The sequence below is a fragment of the Balaenoptera ricei genome, chromosome 2 (assembly GCF_028023285.1).
Source record: "Balaenoptera ricei isolate mBalRic1 chromosome 2, mBalRic1.hap2, whole genome shotgun sequence".
Lineage (NCBI taxonomy): Eukaryota > Metazoa > Chordata > Mammalia > Artiodactyla > Balaenopteridae > Balaenoptera > Balaenoptera ricei.
In genome coordinates, this window is record NC_082640.1 from 113,325,394 (window position 1) to 113,345,847 (window position 20,454).

Sequence of the window (20,454 nt, forward strand, 5' to 3'; positions counted from 1 at the left end):
CTTTCTAAATAAAAATGATTTGTTTTATGTAGCAGAACCAATGTTCTTCTTCCTATCGTAAAAGACCATTTTCCAGAAACACATAAAAAAAAAATCATGGTGAGTCCAACTGCCCCCTCACCACCATGCCATGTGTGTAGTGGGGTTTTACCAGGGGTTTCAGTAAAGGCAGGAAATGCTGTGGGAATAACAATGCCAGAATCATCTTTGGAACTGGAACCCAGGTGTTGGTAAAGCCCAGTAAGTGGCCATGTTCTATTTATATTTGACCAAACAAATAAACCCTGTGGAGTTAGTAGAGATTTAATTTAATATGTAGACAAATGTACCTTTTGAAAAATGACTTTTGTAAATGCATGAAACATTCATGATTGTTGAGAATAGAGCAATAATGATAAACAGACGCAGAATGAGACCATCCCAAATTGCCTTTAATATGGTAGCTCAGCTCCCCTTCTTCCGAAGAGATACTGGAGTCATGAGTTATCTACAGCCACAGTGTCTCTTAAACTATGTTCTGCAATGATTTGTGTTTATTGTGATTTTGCCCACAGAACTTGTCTTCCATTCTACTAAAAATCTATCTCATTTTAAATGCTGTTCATGTGCATAAGATACCTTCTTTGTCACTCATGCCTGCATATGTATTTATTCTAAAAGACCCAATATAAAACTCAAACATTGTCCCATTTTGACAAAGGTCCACACCTAGTCCGATACCTGTCAAATTTCACTAAAAGCATAGCTTTACTATTCAAATGCAATGGGAGAAAAAAAAATTGAGATTAACTAATGATCCCAGATGGCTTATTAACACCTGAAATGGAATTCAGAGTGAAATAAAATGGCAGGCATGATGACAGAATTTTTGTTTAATGATCAATTCCTCCATGGGGAGTAAAAACTTTTTGAACATACTTCATTGGGGAGGAGGGAAATAATGAATTCAAGAGCCTGGCATTCCTGGGGGTACACCTAGTATGTCAGCTTCTCCACAATGCATTTTGGAGACAAAGGGACCCATCCAAATGTCAGTCAAAAAAATAATATTAAGAGGCAGTTGACTGACCTCAGTTGTCAGTCAAGTTGACTGACTAGGTTATCAAACCCTACATTAGGTTATGATTGACGCTATGGACTGACCAACTGACCAAGGAGCTTTCAAAAAGAATAGCCTATTTTTGAATGGTTTAGCTGTGGGAAATGCCCAAAGACAAGGAAACAAGCTAGAGAATGCCATAAGTTTGCTTTGGATCTTGTAAATATGACCAATCCATGCTAATCTTTTGTAATGACTGTGAAAAAGACATTTTGGGGGTCAGGCAGACAATGAGGAAGAAACAGTGGGGCTTAGTTCTTTATGAGTCAAACAAGGACCCAGTCAGGACTGGTGGTAATGCCATCCAGTATCCACCTCCTAGTGGTGAGAGACCATATCCATGGACTGTGAAAGGAGAGAATTTCCTGCAAGCCTAGAATCCCTCTGGGCCGAAATGGATGACCCCTACTACCCCCAGGTAGGGCAGGGCTGTAATGTGTGCAGCAAACATGTACTTGGCCTAAAGTAAGGTATCTTCAGGGTTTGGTGATACGGCCACACCAGAACAGAGCCCAGGGTGAGGTGAAGGCTCTGTGATGCAGTTCTATCTCAGGTGAAATTCAGATGTGTGTCTTACGTGGCCCTTCCTGCCCCCATCTTTCTTTAGGCTCTGAAGAGTAGATTTCTAGCTCTGTGGCTGTCCACCCAGCCACTTTTTGCCTGCTGTAACAGAATTGTGTTAGCTATCACACAGGAGTTTGTTGAATTGTTGCTTTTATAATTCACCCTCAGTGTCAAATGAGGTCATCCAATTGCCTCTCTGCACATTTGCAATAAGCAGCATAAAAATTCAAGCAAAACAACCAGGAGACACGGAGAGAGATGGCTGATGAGATAATGAGGCCTGTTTATTACAGTAGGGAAGGAAATATCCTATGAAGCTGAGATAGCCAGTGAGGGATGGGTAGCTTTCCTGAAGAGTCACTAGGAGTTTTTGTTGTGGTCCCAATCACAGTGCGAACAAACTTCTAACAAAGTTGTCTTTGGAAGAGGGACTCAACTTCATGTTCTCCCCAGTAAGTGCTGTTCATGTGATTTTCTGATATTGGCTCCCGTTGAGTGAAAGTGGTTTTGGTGTTGGGTGGGAAAAGTTTCTTAGGCTCTAAACATGTGGGTAGCCTCTAAGTCCTGGGCCCTTCTGCTCTCACAGAGGCCAGTCCTTGGTCCTTCCACGGCCTAGCCAAATAGCAAATTCTTTCCCCTCTAGAGCTCAGAAAGTTGCTGCCAGTGTTTTTGCTGCTTAAATATCAATTACCCCTTTCATTGTTTATACATTATGGAGCGTAAAAAACTTGTGAAATTTTGTCGAGTCCATCTTCAAGTCTCCCCCCCCCCCCAAGGCTTGTCCCCAGTGGACTTTGTTTGGACACATCATTAAACCCAGGATGATTTCTGACTCCAGCCAAGTGGCTTTGGAAATGACCCTAGCCTACCTATGACTCCTCTCCTTCCACTCTTTATAAAAGACTCATTTTCTCCGTTTGTCCTCTGCTAAGATTCCTGGCTCTGGTGCCCCATGCCTTCACATTTCCCTTGTTCCAGGGATGGGTGGAAGATAACTTTTTTAAGAGCTACTTTAATCCAGAGGCAACAAAGATGGTACGTCAGCCAAGAACAACATCTTGTGCGGAGCCTTCTTACTCTGTACCATTTTCAAAATCTTTTTTTTCATTTAGAAAAAGCAGCCACTCCTTTTTATTCCTAGCACAGCAAAGAGTTCATTATGAGGCCAGAGACAGGGTTTCCTTTGGAATATTTTTCACAGGCTAACAATAAGCCGGAAGTCTGCAGGCGGTTCACAAATGCATTCTTGGGCCACAACTCCATGTATGGAAGCAGGTATCGGCAGAGTAGACAGTCAAACCAGGGGCATCTTACCGATACCACATTTTGTAGAGAATCAGGGAGAAGGAGGCAAAGACGTGCTAAGGGAAAACAAAAACTATGGTTAAGTGGGGAGATTTCTGTGTGATTCCACCCAGGGAAAAAGATTAACATGAAGAAACATTCAGAAAACCACCAAGGCCAGGCATTCAGAGTTTTTGTTATGGAGGCAATCACTGTGGGAATTCAGGAAGCAGGCAGCTTCTCTTCGGAAAGGGCACAAGACTGGCTGTGATTTCAAGTAAGTGCCCCTGGCCATTCCTAATTTTGATCAGAATGGCTTCTGCCTTTAAATGATTTTTTCAGTGAACCTATGAATGCTTTTACCCCCAAGAAAGTTCTGGTAGGAGCTGGGAAGTCAGTGCTAAGCAGGAAGATGAACAGGTTACTCTGGCATAATTCAAAAGCTAACCAGACAATCATGGGCAAGCACCGTGCCTCACCCCGTCCTCAGCGCCTCCAGCTTGTTCTGGCCACACATCCTACCTAGTTCCCTCCCCTGATCCCAGGAAACCAAAACCCTAGGACAGAGAACCTGAGACTCTTTAGTCTAGGGAGGACAGGAAGGCTTGTCTGAGATCCAAGAGTCATTTGAAAATATATTGTGTGTTTCTATTTATTGTTGTTATTAATTTTGTTGTTGTTAATTCTAATTTGTCTAAGTAATACATGAAAATTTCTCATTGTAAAAACAATTCAAATTACAGATAAAGCCAATATTCACCTTGACCCCCCCCCCCTTCCTTCAATATCAGTTTCCTCCCCAGAGGTGACCACTGGGACTGGTTTGTGTGTTGTGATAAGTTTCTATTTGGAGCATGTTGACATGAAATCGCCCATCTTCAAGGAGAGGAGCTCAAGACATAAAGGACTCAGACTGCAGATTTCAATTAGATATAAGGAACAGTTGGTTGAATGCAAAGGCCGTTGGCAAAGAAGAGCTACCTTCCCAGGAGCTCTTAAAGAATATATAGGTCTTTGGTCCGAGAACACCTTGGCTGAAGACAGGAGGATGGACCAGTTGACCTCTGAAATCCAGCCAGGTCTCTGTAGGACTCAGGGATGGTCCACCCCACCCCCGCATGGCAAGCCTCTGTGACAGCCCTTCTCTTTTGCCTGTCATCTGGTTGTTGTTACAACCTGAGCTTTTGTCAGCACTGCTCCTATGCTGTGAGTGGTTTGATTTTCTCAGCATCTGTGGGGTTTTTGCAAAGAAAGGAAACTCTGTGTGTACTCTGGAGTTGGGGGTTACCAACTCATTTTCAGGAAGGGCACCAAACTCTTGGTCACACCAAGTAAGTTCTTCTTTCTGGCTAATTATTCTTCCCAAGATGCCTGCCTTCCATCATGCAGAAGCTGTCAAAACACAGGTGGTGTTTTCTTTGCTTGGTTTGTGTTGGGTGGTTCATGATACCAGTTGGAAAACAAGGCTATTAATGCACATATTCCCTGGGGCATTGTACTTGGCTTTTAAGATCCATGTAGTCTCTCCCTGAGAAAATATGTGAACCTCCACGAGGAGGAAGGCAGAGGGGAAAAAAAGGCAGGAATTGGGTGAAAATAGATAAAGGGCTGGCAGGAATAACAAAGAGGGGTTCCCAGGAGACCAAGCAGTAGCCACTTTGAGTGAATTTCCCAGGAGTTGCTCCTGCCAAGGCCCATTCTTTCAAGGAAAATTACAGCAAATAGAATCGGACTGGGAAGTTGCTAGTTATTAGTATTCGTCCCACGTTCTAACCTAATTACAAGGAGATTGTTCTGGCCATGGGCAGTCATTTCAGGTTTTGTTTTCCTGCTTGCCTCCTCCACCTCCACCTGTCTTCCTAGAGGCCCGAGTCAAGGTTATTGCAATAGCACCGAACACTGTGTAACACCAATGCAGGCAAATTAACATTTGGGGACGGGACCGTGCTCACTGTGAAGCCAAGTAAGTTGTGTTCTTCTTTGGCTGTGCCTTTAGGGGCAATCAATCAAATCGTTAGTTTGAAAAATACTTTAATCCTGTGCATCTGCTTGGGCTCTTTATTAATGTTCTTTCCCCAGGCCAAAGAGAGTTGGTTTCTTTCTCTGCTTTAAAATGAGATGCGTGTGTGCGTGCACACACACTTGCTCTGGCTCATGGTGAGGAGCTTTCAGGAGCATATACAACATTTTCAAATAAATAGAGATATAAACAATAATTGAGCCAGTGACACTGTCAGGAAGGACCTCCACCGGGACCCAGCACCCCTACCCCTGGTTTGGCTTTGCTGCAGGCTCCCTGGCCACATGGGATACACTCTGGCTCCGTCTGATGGTCTAGGGCAGGAAATTTCTCGGCTTCTCTCTGTAATCAATTCCAAAAGTTAGCAGCCCTTGCTGCCAGAAAGTACTTTTGTACATCTAACTTTGACTACCTGCCCCCATCACTGTGATTTAAATCTCTGAAAAGAACCACTAGAACTTTAGGCATCTAGTTTGAGAATAAAATTTCTGCTGTAAATATGAGACTCAGCACTGAGTCTACTTCTACAGCACCTCTGAGATGCCATGTATCCCGAAGTGATTACAGATTAGGCACTATAGTGTGAGCTTTGGAGACAGAAAAACCTAAATTCGAGTCCTGGCGCCATTACTTTACTAGCTGTGTGACCTTGGACAAATTACTTAACCTCTCTGAGCCTCGGTTTCCCCATCCATAAAATGAGGATAAATATCCCTACCTTGTTGTGTTATTGAAAGAATCAAATAAAATAATAACAGCTAAATTATTTAGCATAGTGCCCAAAACACAGAAAGAGCTCATTAAACCCTAGCTATTAATAATAACGATAAACATCATCTCCAATACATAGTAGAGCTTTCGTTTCGCCCCTCAGGCTCTTCTGTCAAGGCTCTGTCATGCAGCAGGAGAAGAGCTGGCATGGGGGAGGGTGGAGAGTGTCAGCCTGTTCTATGAAATTCTTCACCTGGGATTGGAAAGTGTCTAAGTGGAAATAGAAATAATCCTGGCTAATTTAAATACAAAATTGTCCAAGTGTCAGAGGCAGGGGAGAGGTTTCTGCAGAGAGCTCATGGCTGGAGCATCTGAGGCTACACAATAACCCCTTAGAGCAGGGACGCAGCTCACAGTATAGTCGGGCGAGGGCTGCGGCAGCACAAACCTTGCACCACCCTCTCACCAAGCTGACCCCAGCGTGACTCCCTCCAAAGTGCCCCAAGGCACGGGTTCCCCATGTGGAGGGACAGGGATTGAGAGAGGATGGAAGCTTCACAGGGAAGAGCTTCTTGCCCCAGATCGTGTTTCTGCTCCTCCGAGTAGTGAAGCTCGTGAGAAATATGGCGCCTGAAAAATAGTCCCTAAATGAAACTCTCAGACCTGGGGATGGAGGATCAGGAGTCTATAGAGGCAAACTGGGCCAGTTAATATTGAAGACAAGGGGTTGAGTGTAAGGTGGGAATCAAGTCACATCTCAGTCTGGGAGAGGACGCATTAAACAAAAGCTGCGTTCTCCAGCCCCACCGGGACTCAGACCACATGACGTGGCTAATACTGCAAGAGGAAGGGAGTTAGGTTAGTGATAAAAACCTTCCTAACAGGTTTGTGAACGGTGAAAATGAGCTGTCAGGAGCAGTTGCCAGAGCACTTCCTCTGGAGGGTTTTTTTTTTTTTCCCCCCATTACCTTATAACACTTTTTTTTTTTTAACATCTTTATTGGAGTACAATTGCTTTACAATGGTGTGTTAGTTTCTGCTTTATAACAAAGTGAATCAGTTATACATATACATATATCCCCATATCTCTTCCCTCTTGCATCTCCCTCCCTCCCACCCTCCCTATCCCATTCCTCTAGGTGGTCACAAAGCACCGAGCTGATCTCCCTGTGCTATGCGGCTGCTTCCCACTAGGGTTTTTAAAAGGAGATAGACACCCTGTCTCAGGGCTGATAGGAGTGCAGCCCTGCCTCGAGGCAGGAGGAGAAACGAGAGAACCTCTCTAAGCCTCCTCCCAGCCCCTGAGCTGCTCTGTGAAAAAACTCTGGCTCATTAATGCAAAGCTGCATCCTTCAGGACACCGGGGTTGCTGGGTTAAGTTTTGGAACCCTTGCTTGTCGTGTCCCAAACCCCCTTTGTTCTCAGACTTAGGACAAGCAGGCTGATTTTTTTCATCCTAAAGCTAAAAACACAGGGTCTGGGTCCTGCGCCGCTGATGGTGTTGAGATACGGGGCGGGGTGGGTTCGGGGTGGGGGAAGCTCTAAGGGGTTTTTGTAGAGCGCAGAGGCACTGTGGGAATAACTATGCCCAGAGTTTGACCTTCGGTGGGGGAACCAGATTGTCTGTGCTGCCCTGTAAGTACGGAGAGGTGGGAACAGAAACCAGCCGTGCTTGAGGCCTGGGCCCATTGTGACCTCCGAGCCAGGATGGAGAGGACGATAAGGAGTGGGAGGGATGCTTATTCAGGGAGGAAAATCACAGGCCCGTGGGAATAATGCTGGAGGAAGTACATCGGAGCTTTCCCTTCTCAGGAGGGCTTTGTCGGGGGCGGGGGGGGGGGGGGGAAGCTGAGTTGGCAGGTTTTTGATGCTGAGATAATCACTGTGCGCAAGGACAAGGCTTCTCCCGTGTCCTTGGGAAGGGAACAAGGCTGCTTGTCAAGCCAAGTAAGTGGCATCCAATTTGAACTGTGCACTGAATATGATTATCTCCAAGAGGAAGACCTGCTCTCTTTCCCACGGGGGCCTCCTTGGACCAGAAGGCTATTAAAGGGGCTGAGCGGACCAAGGCCCGGAGCCTGGTCATCTCCCTTGTCCTTGAAGGAGCTCTGGGAGGTGCGGAAGGGAAGCAAGCCATCAGGACCCCACCGACAACCCAGCCTTGGGTTCCGTCCATTCTCTTAATCTTCCAATAAGTAAAACCATCTGATGGCAAGTCTTCCTCAGAAGGAGGTTCCAATAGGGTTATGCCCATTTCATGCACTTAAAAACTGAGGCCTCTCAGAGACTGGCATATTCTAACAGGAACAGAACTCAGGGAGCAAACACTTTTTCAGGTAGATGGTGAATTCGAAGCAGCAGGTTATTTAAATGAGAGGGGAGCCGTGGTAACCAGCTGTAACTTGAGTTCCGTGGTGCTGAGGGCTGCGTCTGGCAGCAGGTAAACTCCTGGATGGTGGGGTTTTATCCCTGCAGAGCCCAGTCTCCCCTAAACCTGGTCTTCGTTAGCCCCAGCAGTGCCACTCTCTGGCCCTGCAGCCTAGGAAGGGCAGCTCTTGGCAACATCATCCTTGGTGTCTTGCAATAAGAGAAATCAGAAGAGAAGGGGGGGGAGAAAGCTTGTATCTCGTATCATTCAGTTCCCTCATTTTGCAGCAAGATTGTTTCCCCATGAGCCGTTTGTCTTCATTTAGTCGCAGTCTTCCCTGGGGAAGCCATTTTGTAGAGGTGTTCGTCACAGTGTGACAACTGACGGCTGGGGGAAATTGAATTTTGGAGCAGGGACCCGGGTTGTGGTCGCCCCAGGTAAGCCTGATTTCTTGGAGCCTCACCTGCCCTTAATTCTAACCCGCGTGCCAAGTATTTCTAGCTGAGACCATGACATATTTGAAAGGAAGCCATCTCCCTGAACAACAATACCCAGAGCCAGTAAGCAAAAGTGAGAGATCGGTTTGGTGTTAAACAGAAACATTTTTGGATACATAGGAATTCTCATTTTTCTCTATCAGTCACCCGAGTAAGTACCTGATTCCCCTTATAAGGAATAAAGTTACAGGAAGAAGTAGAGCCGTGATTCAGGCTGTGGTGTGGGAGAGATCGGCTGTGGATTCTGGGGTGGAGGATTAGAAATGTGTTCAGGAAGATTGGATGTGTTCTTGACAGGATATGTAACACTGTGTGAATTATAATCAGGGAGGAAAGCTTATCTTCGGACAGGGAACCGAGTTATCTGTGAAGCCCAGTAAGTATAAATGTGTAGCCCTGGATTAAGCAATGTCTGTGGATTAAGGGCTGATTTAGACTCAATTATACACTATATGAAGAATGTTTAGAAAGGGTGAATGAACATCAAATAGAAGGACAAAACTCCCCCCGGCTAGGATCTGACATCTGTGTGCAAAATGGGCCACGCACGGGAGTGCCTGGGAATTGCTCCCAGAATATATGTGGTGGGACTATGATGTGTGACTGATTACTTGGGATATTGGCTAGGATCTGTAGCCCTGGACTTGTATGGTAATCAGCGACAAGACTTCTAATTCCTTAACAAGACTCTAAGGTGCTATTCTTTTTTTTTTTTTTTTTTAATTTATTTTATTTATTTATTTTTGGCTGCGTTGGGTCTTCGTTGCTGCGCGCAGGCTTTCTCTAGTTGCAGCGAGCGGGGGCTACTCTTCGTTGCGGTGCGCGGGCTTCTCATTGCAGTGGCTTCTCTTGTTGTGGAGCACAGGCTCTAGGCGTGCGGGCTTCAGTAGTTGCGACACGCAGGCTCAGTAGTTGTGGCTCACAGGCTCTAGAGCACAAGTTCAGTAGTTGTGGAGCACAGGCCTAGTTGCTCCGTGGCATGTGGGATCTTCCCGGACCAGGGATCGAACCCGTGTCCCTTGCACTGGCAGGCAGATTCTCAACCACTGCGCCACCAGGGAAGCCAGGTGCTATTCTTTTCAACTAAGATTATGTCAACGTATAGAAGGAATCTCGTAAGTAATGATCACTGACCAGAATAACGGTGATTAGCCTCTCCCAAGGTCTAAAAATCACTTAATAAAAAAAAAAAAGTTTATTTGTAAGTACTGTTGGGACACTTTCTGTTTCTGAGAATTTAGGCCAAAAATTTGTACAACATAGCCTCGTGGAACAGAGAGAACCCTTAAAGTCATCTTTTCTGGCCGTCCACCTATAAGGAAACTGAGGCCCAGGGAAGAGACGGATCATGGTCCCACAGTAAGTCTATGGCTGAGCTCAGACTAGAATTTAAGTCCCTATCATTAATTCTCCTGGCCTGAGGTCTGAGGAATCTGCAAGACTCATCTGACAAATATTTTTGTGTACCTACTCTATGCCAGGCTCAGCATTCGGACCAGCTGACCCATCAGGGAAGAAACTCAATGTGATATTGCCCTCAGGGAACTTGCATTCTGGAGGTGGACCCCATTGTTCCCTGGCATATGACCATCCATATCCTGATCCCTCTTGAGCTTTTATACCATCCTCACTGCCTTAGGAAATATTAAAATTGATCTTTGTTGCAGTTTTAAAGTCTTTTAGCAGTGAAATCAACACAGTCATGAGAAAAGAAATGGCCCAAAAGTGAAGGGGAAAACTAGAAATTTCCCTGATAGTTTGATCATTCTAAAATTATTTTATTGGTATCAAACTCAAGGCCAAATTAACTAGTTAACGAATGCAGCTCTATACCTCATTTAGATCCTGTACTCAGTCTAAGGAGGATTCAAGGGTTCGGGCAGTTTCCTGGTGACGTAACCCAGAGATCCCCAGAGCAGCAGAGAAATATTCTCTGTTCTGGGCTTTGTGAGTCTGAAAAGATGTGAACACTTAGAGGTTTGACCTCTAAAATCGGGGAGTGGTCTATATATGTTAAAGCATATATTTGACCCCTGGAACTCTGTAGTAGAAAGTGGGAAGCAAAGATTCCCTAAAAGAAGGTGAGCTTATAAAGACAAAGAAGGTTTTATTTACAATTTGTAGATAGGCAATTTGGTCACTCCAGATCAAACCTAGATTGACAATAATACACACCTAATTCATAAAGTAATTGCCAACTCTTTACTCTGTGCTCTGCCAACCCGGCCTATTCTGGATCTGGTTTTTGTTGTTGGGCATAGCACAGTGTTTCCTCTGGTTCAAGCTGGCAACTGACCTTTGGATCTGGGGCTCAACTGACTGTTGTACCTGGTAGGCCGTTACAATTAAATACTGTTTCCACGGATTTATTCATCTATAAATGTATGCTGTACATTTATGTAACGTAATGGGCCAGGGGGTGGAGTAGGGTGGGGGGAGAGATACTAAAAACACATACTTAAAAGGGTAACATAAGAAGAGAATTATTTATCAAAAACCAAAGAGAAAGAGAAGCCTTTTTGCTAAGTTTGGAATAGGAGCTGGTGAAAATGAGTAGAAAAGAAGCTATCCTAACCTAGAAGAATAGGATCAGATTCCATAAAGGGAACCTCTCTTTCTCATAATATTTTCACTAGAACCAGGAGAAATGCTACAAGATGGTTTTACCAGGAACTATCTTAAACCAAGTCTAGTTGGCCAGCCATATTTCTAGTCTATCCTGGCTTATTTCTACATAAGTTGCTAAACACAAAAGTGCCTATTTAAGATATTTAAATGAAGCTCTATTTCTATAGCTCTCTGGTGCCCTTCCAGCATAGTGTGCCTGTAACACACTGCTTATTGTTTCTACAAGTAAGAACAAGTTTGCCCTCCCAAACTGCATAAGTATTATAATTACTTGCCTTGGACTGAAGTCACCTCTATTTTATTTCTCCTAACTGTGTTCACTTGTTGAGATTTGTTTAAATCCAAACTGTGTGGGTGTCTAACTCTTGGCTCTGAGGTTTCCTTTCTCTTGAAAGTGTCAGCAAAATATTTTGCCCATAAATAATGTTTCATCTAGACTTGCAAATGACAGCCAACGCGGGAGCCTCTTTTTTCTCCCCCCTTGCTAAAGGGAATATGCAGGCAGAGAGCAAGAGAAAAAAAGCCAAAATGTACAGTTTCACTGTGGGGCTGGGCGGGGGCTGTTAAAGTACATTTGGTTATATAATGGACTTTGGTACTTTGACAGATAAGATGCAGTGATCTTGTTTGATCATACATACATAATACTGCTAGCTTGTTGTTGTGGTTCAGGGTGTCCTTAAAAGGAAGCTCAGGTCAGGTTGCCAAGCACAACACAGACCTAGGTCCAACTCAAGGAGAGAAGCTTCCAGATAGCCCTGGAACTAAAGGTAGAATCAGGATTCTCCTCACAATCCAGTCCACCACCAGAGGAGACGTTGCATTTATAATTAGGAAAAGAGAAAGGTAAAGAGCATTTATTTGCAGTGTCCCTGTTTCAAATAGTGTGCGTATGAAGCACAGAAGACACAAGAAAGAACCCAAGCAGAAAACTAAAGAAAAGAAATCGATAAAAGCACTGAAGAAAATCAGATGCCCTTGTCTTGCCTGTCTCTGATAATGAATGGGTCTTCTTGCCTCATTCCTCATTTTGGTTCTTGAATTTTCTAGGAAAGTAGCAAAAAAATAAAAAAGCTGGTGGGGTTGCATTAGTCTTGGCCTAACTTGGTTAGTCATCTCTGGATAACACACCTCCCTTTTAGGAAGTCCAGGAGACTTTTTGTAATGAGAGTAAACATGGTGTACAACTCCAGATTTTTACTTCGGATCTGGGACGAAACTCAGTGTAAAGCCAAGTAAGTGACAGTTGTCTACAGGAAAAAGTCACCAACGTATTATCCTGAATTCCTCTTACCAGTCTGTATTTATTTTGAGTTCTTTTATTTTGTGTTTTGGGTCCTTGTTCATATGTCCCTTAAACAGATATAAAATGTAGTAAACAAATCCTATGATTCAGTAAACATTCTGAAACTGCCAGCCATACTCTTGGGATGGTATCTTATATAAGGAAAATTCCCAAATTTTAACTATTGCTGCTTTTATTAGTTGACCCAAAAAAAAAAGCATTTGGATATAACTTAAAGGACCTATGAATGTCCAGGGTTTCAGAGAGGAGATGTGACAAATTAAAATTTTATTAAATTAAAATTATATATTATAATTATATTGATAATAATCTAACATTTACTGAACACTTGCTATGTGCAAAGTATTGTGTAAATGTCTCTCATACTTTAAGTCATTTAACCTTCCTCACGGTCTCCTGGGATAGATACTATCATCCCCACTTTCACAGGTGAGGAAACTGTGAAAGTGAAAAACAAAGCAAGAGGTTAAAATAGTTACCAAAGGGCTCCTACACAGAGGGGGCAGCGCTAGACCTCAGGACAGCCCACTCTCTTATCCAGGACGAGGTTTGCGTAGGAAGACGTAGCACTGTGACTCTAATGACTACAAGTTGACGTTTGGAGCAGGAACAACAGTAACTGTAAGAGCAAGTAAGTAAGAAGGAAAAAATGAGAATAATTTTAGAACAAAATGGTGGGCACAGTTACAAGCAATTCCAGCTGGGAAGCACAATGGTCAGTAACTAAATTCCAAAAAGATTTCCCAGTTTGCGCTAAGACCATAACCATTAGGACCCTGACCTGTCTCCCTCACATCCTCCTCCACCCCAAAATGCTCTCTGCCTCAGGGATGCCTTCACAAGGATAAATTTGTTGAGAGCATGGGCTTTACGGTCAGATAAAAACCAAGGCAGCTATCTGAAATTATCTCAGGTCCCCCCCAAAAGTCACTGGGTTGTATTAAGATGAGACATAACTCTTTCCAAATATTTGAAAAACTGCCATTTAGACAAGGAAAGGGGTTAGTACCAGTGGCTGAAAGGATATGTGTCTCCGCCTCCTGTGCAACCTTGTTAAACAAGGGGAACCGGCCTGCAGTGGAAAGGCTGCTTTGTGAAGTGCGGGACTCTTTCTCCTTGGAGATCTGCACACTGGGTCCTTTAGGCTGACTATCTGATGTTGTAGAAGGGATTTCTATGCTATTTTAGATATTGGACTGAATTATCTCTGGGCTCCCTTTCAATGCTAAGCGCTAAGATCTCATGACTCCAGCCTAGAGGATGAGAAGGTGAGCTCAGATCTGTTTCTTCTATTTTTATTATTTTGATAGCCAAAGAAATATGTCGTTGAATTATTCATCAGCTAAAACCTATTTGGGATTTTTATACCCAGAAGATGGTGGGGTATGATCTCCCAGGGCCATAAATGGGAAAATAAAGGGCCATATCAGGAAGAAAAAAAGAAAGAAGAGGAAAAGAGAATGCCTGGAGGGATGACCAGAGGTTGAATGAGGGAAATGGGGTGATTTTGCAGAGGATAGAACTAGTCTATCAAAGTTTTCACAAGTTCAGCTTTGGAAAGGGATCCAAACACAATGACAGTCCAAGTAAGTGAGCAGCCTTTTATACTGGGAAATAGGGCCAGGGAAGCAAAGTTCCTTCCAATTTAAACACTCTCAAAAGGCCGTGTAATTGCTTTCTGATGGGAGAGGGCCTCTGCTGGTGGAAGACTATTGTTAGCCCAGACCATTTGTCCCCTGAGAGATAGCCTCTGAGATCTGACTGTCTCGCTCAGACTGTCGGCTGCACAAGAAAAAAGACTTAAAGCCACTTAAAGAGGATGAGGGTGAATTTTCAACCCTGTCCCCCAGGGCAGGGGAGAGAGTGATGGGGAACATTAGGACCAAGTTCATGTAAAGGGGCCCAGCACTGTGTCGATAAAGACTCAAGTCTGGGGAGGCTCTACTTTGGAAAAGGAACTCAGCTAACTGTACAGCCTGGTGAGTGGGTTGTTTTCTACTCCAGGGAAACAGTACTATGAAGAAATTAGAAAGGGAGATGAATGAATGTCCTTAGTCTTTAGGGACTAAAGGGAAAATCTTAGGGACGACTTAGGGAAATGTCTTAGGGAATATGTATATTGCTGCTACTGGAGGACCCTCCTTCTTAGTTAGACAGGGATGGGGAAGCGGAAGGAAGGTCAAGACCACCTAGCGTCACTTTCAGGAACTTGAGAATCTGAGAGGAGACTGGTATGTGTCCCCACTAAAGGCAAAGGAGAAGGGCCGCCCCACGAGAGAGTGTGAGGCATCCCGAAACACCTGCTCTGGTCCACACCCAACGTGTGGGGAAGGATGTGGCCCTCACCCCAGGCTGGGCATGCCAGATTAAGGTACAGAGTTGCCAGGGTTATTTTTCTGGAGTCCTGTGATTCTCAGCCATCTCCCTATCAAAGGCTCCATCAACTCCTTTCTTATCAGAAATGACCTCTCCATCATATTCTGTAAACTTTCCCCAAAAAGCCTCTTCCCCGTTTCCTTAGTACAAGCCTCACCAATGAATGGGCTCTAGAATAGCTGGAGGGGGTCTGGGTCTGAAACTTGGACCAAGGAAAGTAAAGCTGACCCACAGGGCACAGCAGCTCGGAGGGCCTGGGTGGACCCAAGACTAAAGTATCCTTCCTCTGTTTGGGCTCTTCCCTGTGCACTAAATTGAATATAGAGATGGTAACGGCGTGCATGCCTGTGTATGGGTGAGTTCATCAGCATTTCAATGCTGGATATATGACCAGCCTGACCCTGAAGCTTCCCAGAGCTTACAGGGCTTCCTGTTCTCAGGTTCCTTTGTGGGTTACGAATGGTCAAATGGGCCCCTGAGTGAGTTTATGGTTGACACCTATTATCCTCACTCACAGATCCAGCGCCAAACAGCCAAAGCAGAGAAGTAAGTAAATATATGAAAGGGCGAGACCCAAATACGTGCCCAGGGACAAGCATTCCAGCTCTACAAAGTGTGAACAGCGCTGGGAGACAGGATTACCTTAACCATCACAATCCCTCCACTTTGCCATGGCCATAGGACAGGGCCTTTGACAGGCATCTATGGAGTGTGATTTCCTTGGTCCCCGTGGTTTTTGCTGGGCCTCAAATCACTGTGTGACCAACTCTGCAGGGAACAAGCTAACCTTTGGAGGAGGAACCAGGATGTTAGTCAAGCCGAGTGAGTACCGGCTCTTGAGCCACAGTTCTGTCTCCAGCATCGAAGCAGGAGCCTAGCCATCAATTTTAAACTGAATGCGCCGTGTTGGCCCACGTTAATCTGTCTAAAACTTGCCTTAGAAATGTGTAGTGTTGCTCTTACGCATAAGCACATAGGTATGCACAAATTCAGTGTGGGTAAAGGATATCGCGCCATCTTGATATTTTCTAGGGTCTGTCTTCTTAAGAAAAGGAAAACAATTAAGGCACTTTCCTTATTTCTTCACATCGTTTGTCTGATTGTCCCACAAGGTAGAGGAAGGCGGAAAGCGATGATTCTCTCTATTCAGAGTGGTTAAGCGATTTGAATGTGGTCACAATAGCAGGGCCAGGACCCATGTGTTCTAAGGTTCAATATATTGCTGTCTGTACCAGGCTGCAGCCTCTATAACCAGCATTCTGATCTATCTCCTCTGGCCCTCAGTTTTCCCAATTAATGCAAATGAAATATTGGTAATTCTTATCTCCTGGCTCACAGAAAGTGTGTGAGGATTAAAAGAACATTGCTCTGAAAAAGTTGAGCTGGAGGTTTGTTTAGAGTGCTTTATTTTTATTTTTTTTTTTTGAGGAAGGGGGTGGATATTGTTTTTATTGTTGACGATATTGTCCTTTTCATTAAGGAAGAGAATAAAGAAGGGAGAGATACTTGAAAGCCAAGGTGATATGATCAATACGTGAACGTGTACAAATAAATCATTAAGGCATTCAGCCCGGGGCCAAAAGACAATGGATCTTACTCAGCCACTCACCAACCATGCGTCCTGGGAAGCTCTCTAAGCCTCAGTTCATCTATGACATGGAGATTATGATTCCAGCTCTGTCTAGCTCAAAGGATTTTGTAAGACTCAAATGAGATAATGTATGTGAAATCTCTTTGAAAAGTATGGGCAGTCAGGTGATTCGTGATTTTTCTGAGTCAGATTTTATGAAAAATTCCATTTGAGGGTAAACTTGAGGATGAAAAAGCTTCATGGATCTTGGCTATGGCAGAGAAACGGTTGAATTTGGATATAAGGTGAACCTTTCTAGTTGTGAGAAAATAGAACGTGAGAATTGGTGACTAAGACTGTCCCTGGAGATCATCAAAACCTGAGATCACTTGGGAGAGAAATGCTTGAGGTTGTGAGCTTGTAGGAAATGGTTTCGGAGGTTTCCTACCATTCCAAAGAATGTATGAGTTTAAGACTTTTCTTGAGTTTACCTAAATATGTGCTTGGTGCTGAACTGGGTTTCAACCAAGTGAGAGAACCTGGGAGAATTCCTGTGCTTGAAAATGAAGCTCACTTTGGTTTTTGTAGTGAAATAGATCCCTGTGGGGTTTTTAAGCAGCCTGAAGCTGGTTTTTGGAAGGGGGACCACGTTAAAGGTGAATCTTAGTAAGTATTGCCATGAAATTTGAATTCAATTAGTTACTGAGACGTGTAACAGGCTTTTTTGTTCATTTAAGTGGACTGGCAAATGTCCTTGGTTTATTCAGATTTAGTGGGGAGCAGAGCTCTCCCTGTATCCTCCCCATCGTAACTGTAAGAGCTCATTTTGCTGGGCAATGGATTGCATTGTTTGCCAAGTTAATAGGGAAACAGGATGGAAGAAGTCTCCCCATCTCAGTGGCCAGCTCCATCAGAAAAGCCATCAGAGAAACACTCTGAGATGCTAACACCTTCTCTTCCAGGTGGCCTCCTCTTACAACCTTGATGCCTCAACAGCCAGTGCCACAGTTTCCAATTACCCAGATAACATCCCAAAGTCACTTTGGAAGAATCTCTGTCTCATTTTGTCTTTCCTAAGCAGGAATTTACATGGTAGAACTAGACCTAGTACTTCAACAGAAAGAAGGCATGATCTAAGCGTCCATGGCCGTCCCTGACACTGTGTGATTTGGAGCCAGGCTTTGATCTTTCAGGCCCTCTATTGGCTTTTCACCTCCATTGGTGAAATTTTTGAAGGAAATGTGTCAGAGTTGTCTAAAGACCATCTGTAAATAGAGGTGATGATTCATTCCTCCACGCTTGGATCTCACTTCAGATAATATCACCTCCTCAGAGAGACCCTTCTTGCACAGCCATTCTAACAAGCTGCCAAACACAGCCGCTACCTGATTCTCCATCCCGTTATCCAGCCTGATTTATTCCTGCACTTTCATCACTTGATACTGTATTATCTATGGATTTGTTTCTGTGTGCCTCCCACTAGACTGTAAGCGCCACGAGGACTGGGACAGTATCCTAGCAGCTTTCTGCTCTGTCCCAGCGCTTAGCACAGTGCCTTACACACGGAGGTGTTCAGTGAATAGTTATTGAGTAAGTGGAGGACACACCCCCGTCTACCCTCTCCTTCTCACAAAGTAACAGAGCTTTACTGTTGCATTCCCAAACACTGAGAGCTCACTGAGTTCCTTGCCAAAGGCAAGGACAGAATACAAGTGTCCATTGTTTGTAGTTATATACACGTTGGAGGCAGTGAACAGGTACTCAGGGTATTTGCAAGGCCTCGTTTCACTGTGCCTACCAGGCAGGAAATGTGTTGGTCTTTGGGAAAGGAACCACCGTATCAGTATGTTCCAGTAAGTACCTGGTTATTATTGATCATAATGCCTGAACTTATCCTGCAGACTTACATTGCACACATGACTAAATGTGTCCTTATTCTTTAACTCAAGGAGTATTGGGGTTTAGTGATGAAAGCCATCAAAACAAAATGAAAAAAACAGATGCTGGCCCTCGTGTCTAATACTCCAACCATATCCCCTGTCCCACCCCATGCTCACAAATTTTTTAAAACACACTAAACTGATAAAAGAAAGAAAGATTACCTACAGGGATAGGAGCAATTTTCTAACCACTGGTAAAATGAGCTCGTGTACAGGAATTGATTCCTAAGTAAAAATGGGAATCAAAGCTGATATGCTTTGGCTGGTAAAACAAGATGACTTGGTGAAATTTTTGAAGGAAATGTGTCGGAGTTGTCTAAAGACCATCAGCTGGACTCTTCTCAGGCTTTCCCCTCCATCAATTCTATTGTGCTCTGAAAAGAGGCTTTCAGAGGCTTAACTCCATGGCTTAGTCTTTATTTCAATAATAAAAAGAGGGGGAAATCCCAGCCAGAGTTCCCAGGAAGGAGGATAGATACATGCTAATCACATTAATCTATTATCAAGGTAGCTCAGGAATTCTTGGCAGGCAGCACGGTGCTGTGATTTATAATACATGCATCTTTGGGACTGGGGCAAGATTATCAATAAAACCCAGTAAGTAGACAATATGTCACTAAAGTAGGAGGCTTAATGTGGTGACTGAGACCCATTGAACTTACTGCAGTATTTGTAGGGCCCAAATATCAAGAAATGCATGGTTTATGTGGATTTAAGTGCATTCTGAAATAGAAATGTTAAAGTAATGGCACAGAGGCTAGAAAGATCTAACTGTAGAGGAAAAATAGTAGTGTCGATGAACCAGAAATAACAGACTGACACAGCTCCGTCAGAGAGTGGATCATAATGAAAAAGGCAAAGTTTGCCTGAACACTGCTAGTCCTAATCCTGGCTTGATCGGTGCATCTGAGCCACAATTTCTTCACCTGTAAAATGAAAATATTTCATCTCACCTCATAAGTTTTTTTAAAGATAAAATAAGCTAATGGATATGAAAGTATTTTATAAACTAGTAAATGCTATACACATGTAAAATATTATGATTATTTGTTTTCAGAAAAAAAGTAAAAGCTAGGACAGCTTGGACATGAATATGTAAGAATCTACATATTCTCTTCTCAACATGAAGAGAATATGTAGATTCTTAGTAAAAGAGTTATTTTCATGTAGCCATAGGCATCGGTGAAAACCACTCTCTCTTCTACTGAAGTACAGAGATTCACATGTCACCCACATGAGAATGGCAGAAAGGAAGCCATTCTGTAAAGGCCTGAAATGCAGTGTGAATTCTGGGGGTAACCAAAAGGTTACCTTTGGAACTGGAACAACGCTTCAAGTCACCCCAAGTAAGTCTAAATTCCTAAGCACTTCTCCTTACTTGTGTTGTTGTCTCTCAGATTGTAACATTTGGAGCACATAACGGGGACGTAATAGGCCTTTTCTGGCCATTTTCAGAAGATTTAAATAAAGATATTATAGAAAGATCCCTCATCCAACCCTTAACATTATAATAGTTTTATTGCATCCAAGTTGTGTTCTTTCTTAATAGAAAAGAAAGCCAAGACACTACCCATGAGGCCAATTGAAAACAGTAAATTTGCAGAGCATAAGAACCAAAGAGAAGGCAAGTGGTGTTTTTTACCAGACCTGAAGCAGAGTGGGTGCCCTTTAATCAGGATGCCTGGCTTTGGGGACAGAACAGGACTCAAGTAAGTTACCAGGCTACCACTAGGCCTAAGTCTGCAAAATAAGTTGACTGTAGGAGCAGGAAGCTGTCCCTCAATGATCTGGATGCTATTCCATGAAGTTTCAATTGATTGAAGTTAAAACTAGGAGAGACACTATGGCAGGAATCTAAAAATTGATAAGTGTGATGGAGACAAAAGGACTAGATACATCTGCGGGATGCATAGAGTTGAAAATCACAAGTTTGGTGGTGATAGACCCAGAGCGATGAGGAGAGAGAGGCTTCATTTTAAGTGTTGCACAATAAATGCCCATATTTGAGTTGAATGGCCTGTGTGTTATGTGGACTGTAAAAAGAAAGTTAAGATGTAGTCCCCTTCATAGGTGAAAGGGCTGTATCTCTCA

At 43.7% G+C, this 20,454-nt stretch overlaps 2 protein-coding genes across 2 annotated transcripts in view; one reads left to right on the plus strand and one right to left on the minus strand.

The window, feature by feature from the left end:
• LOC132359565 (T cell receptor alpha chain MC.7.G5-like) overlaps positions 1-20,454 on the plus strand; it is a 259,427-nt gene that overhangs the window by 218,116 nt on the left and 20,857 nt on the right. The gene's annotated exons all lie outside the window — the stretch shown is intronic.
• The window catches only part of DAD1 (defender against cell death 1), a 55,775-nt gene continuing 54,518 nt past the window's right edge, over positions 19,198-20,454 (minus strand). Inside the window, exon 3 of the mRNA XM_059913828.1 lies at positions 19,198-19,289. The gene's annotated coding sequence lies outside the window, so the exon portion shown is untranslated. The remainder of the gene's footprint in view (positions 19,290-20,454) is intronic.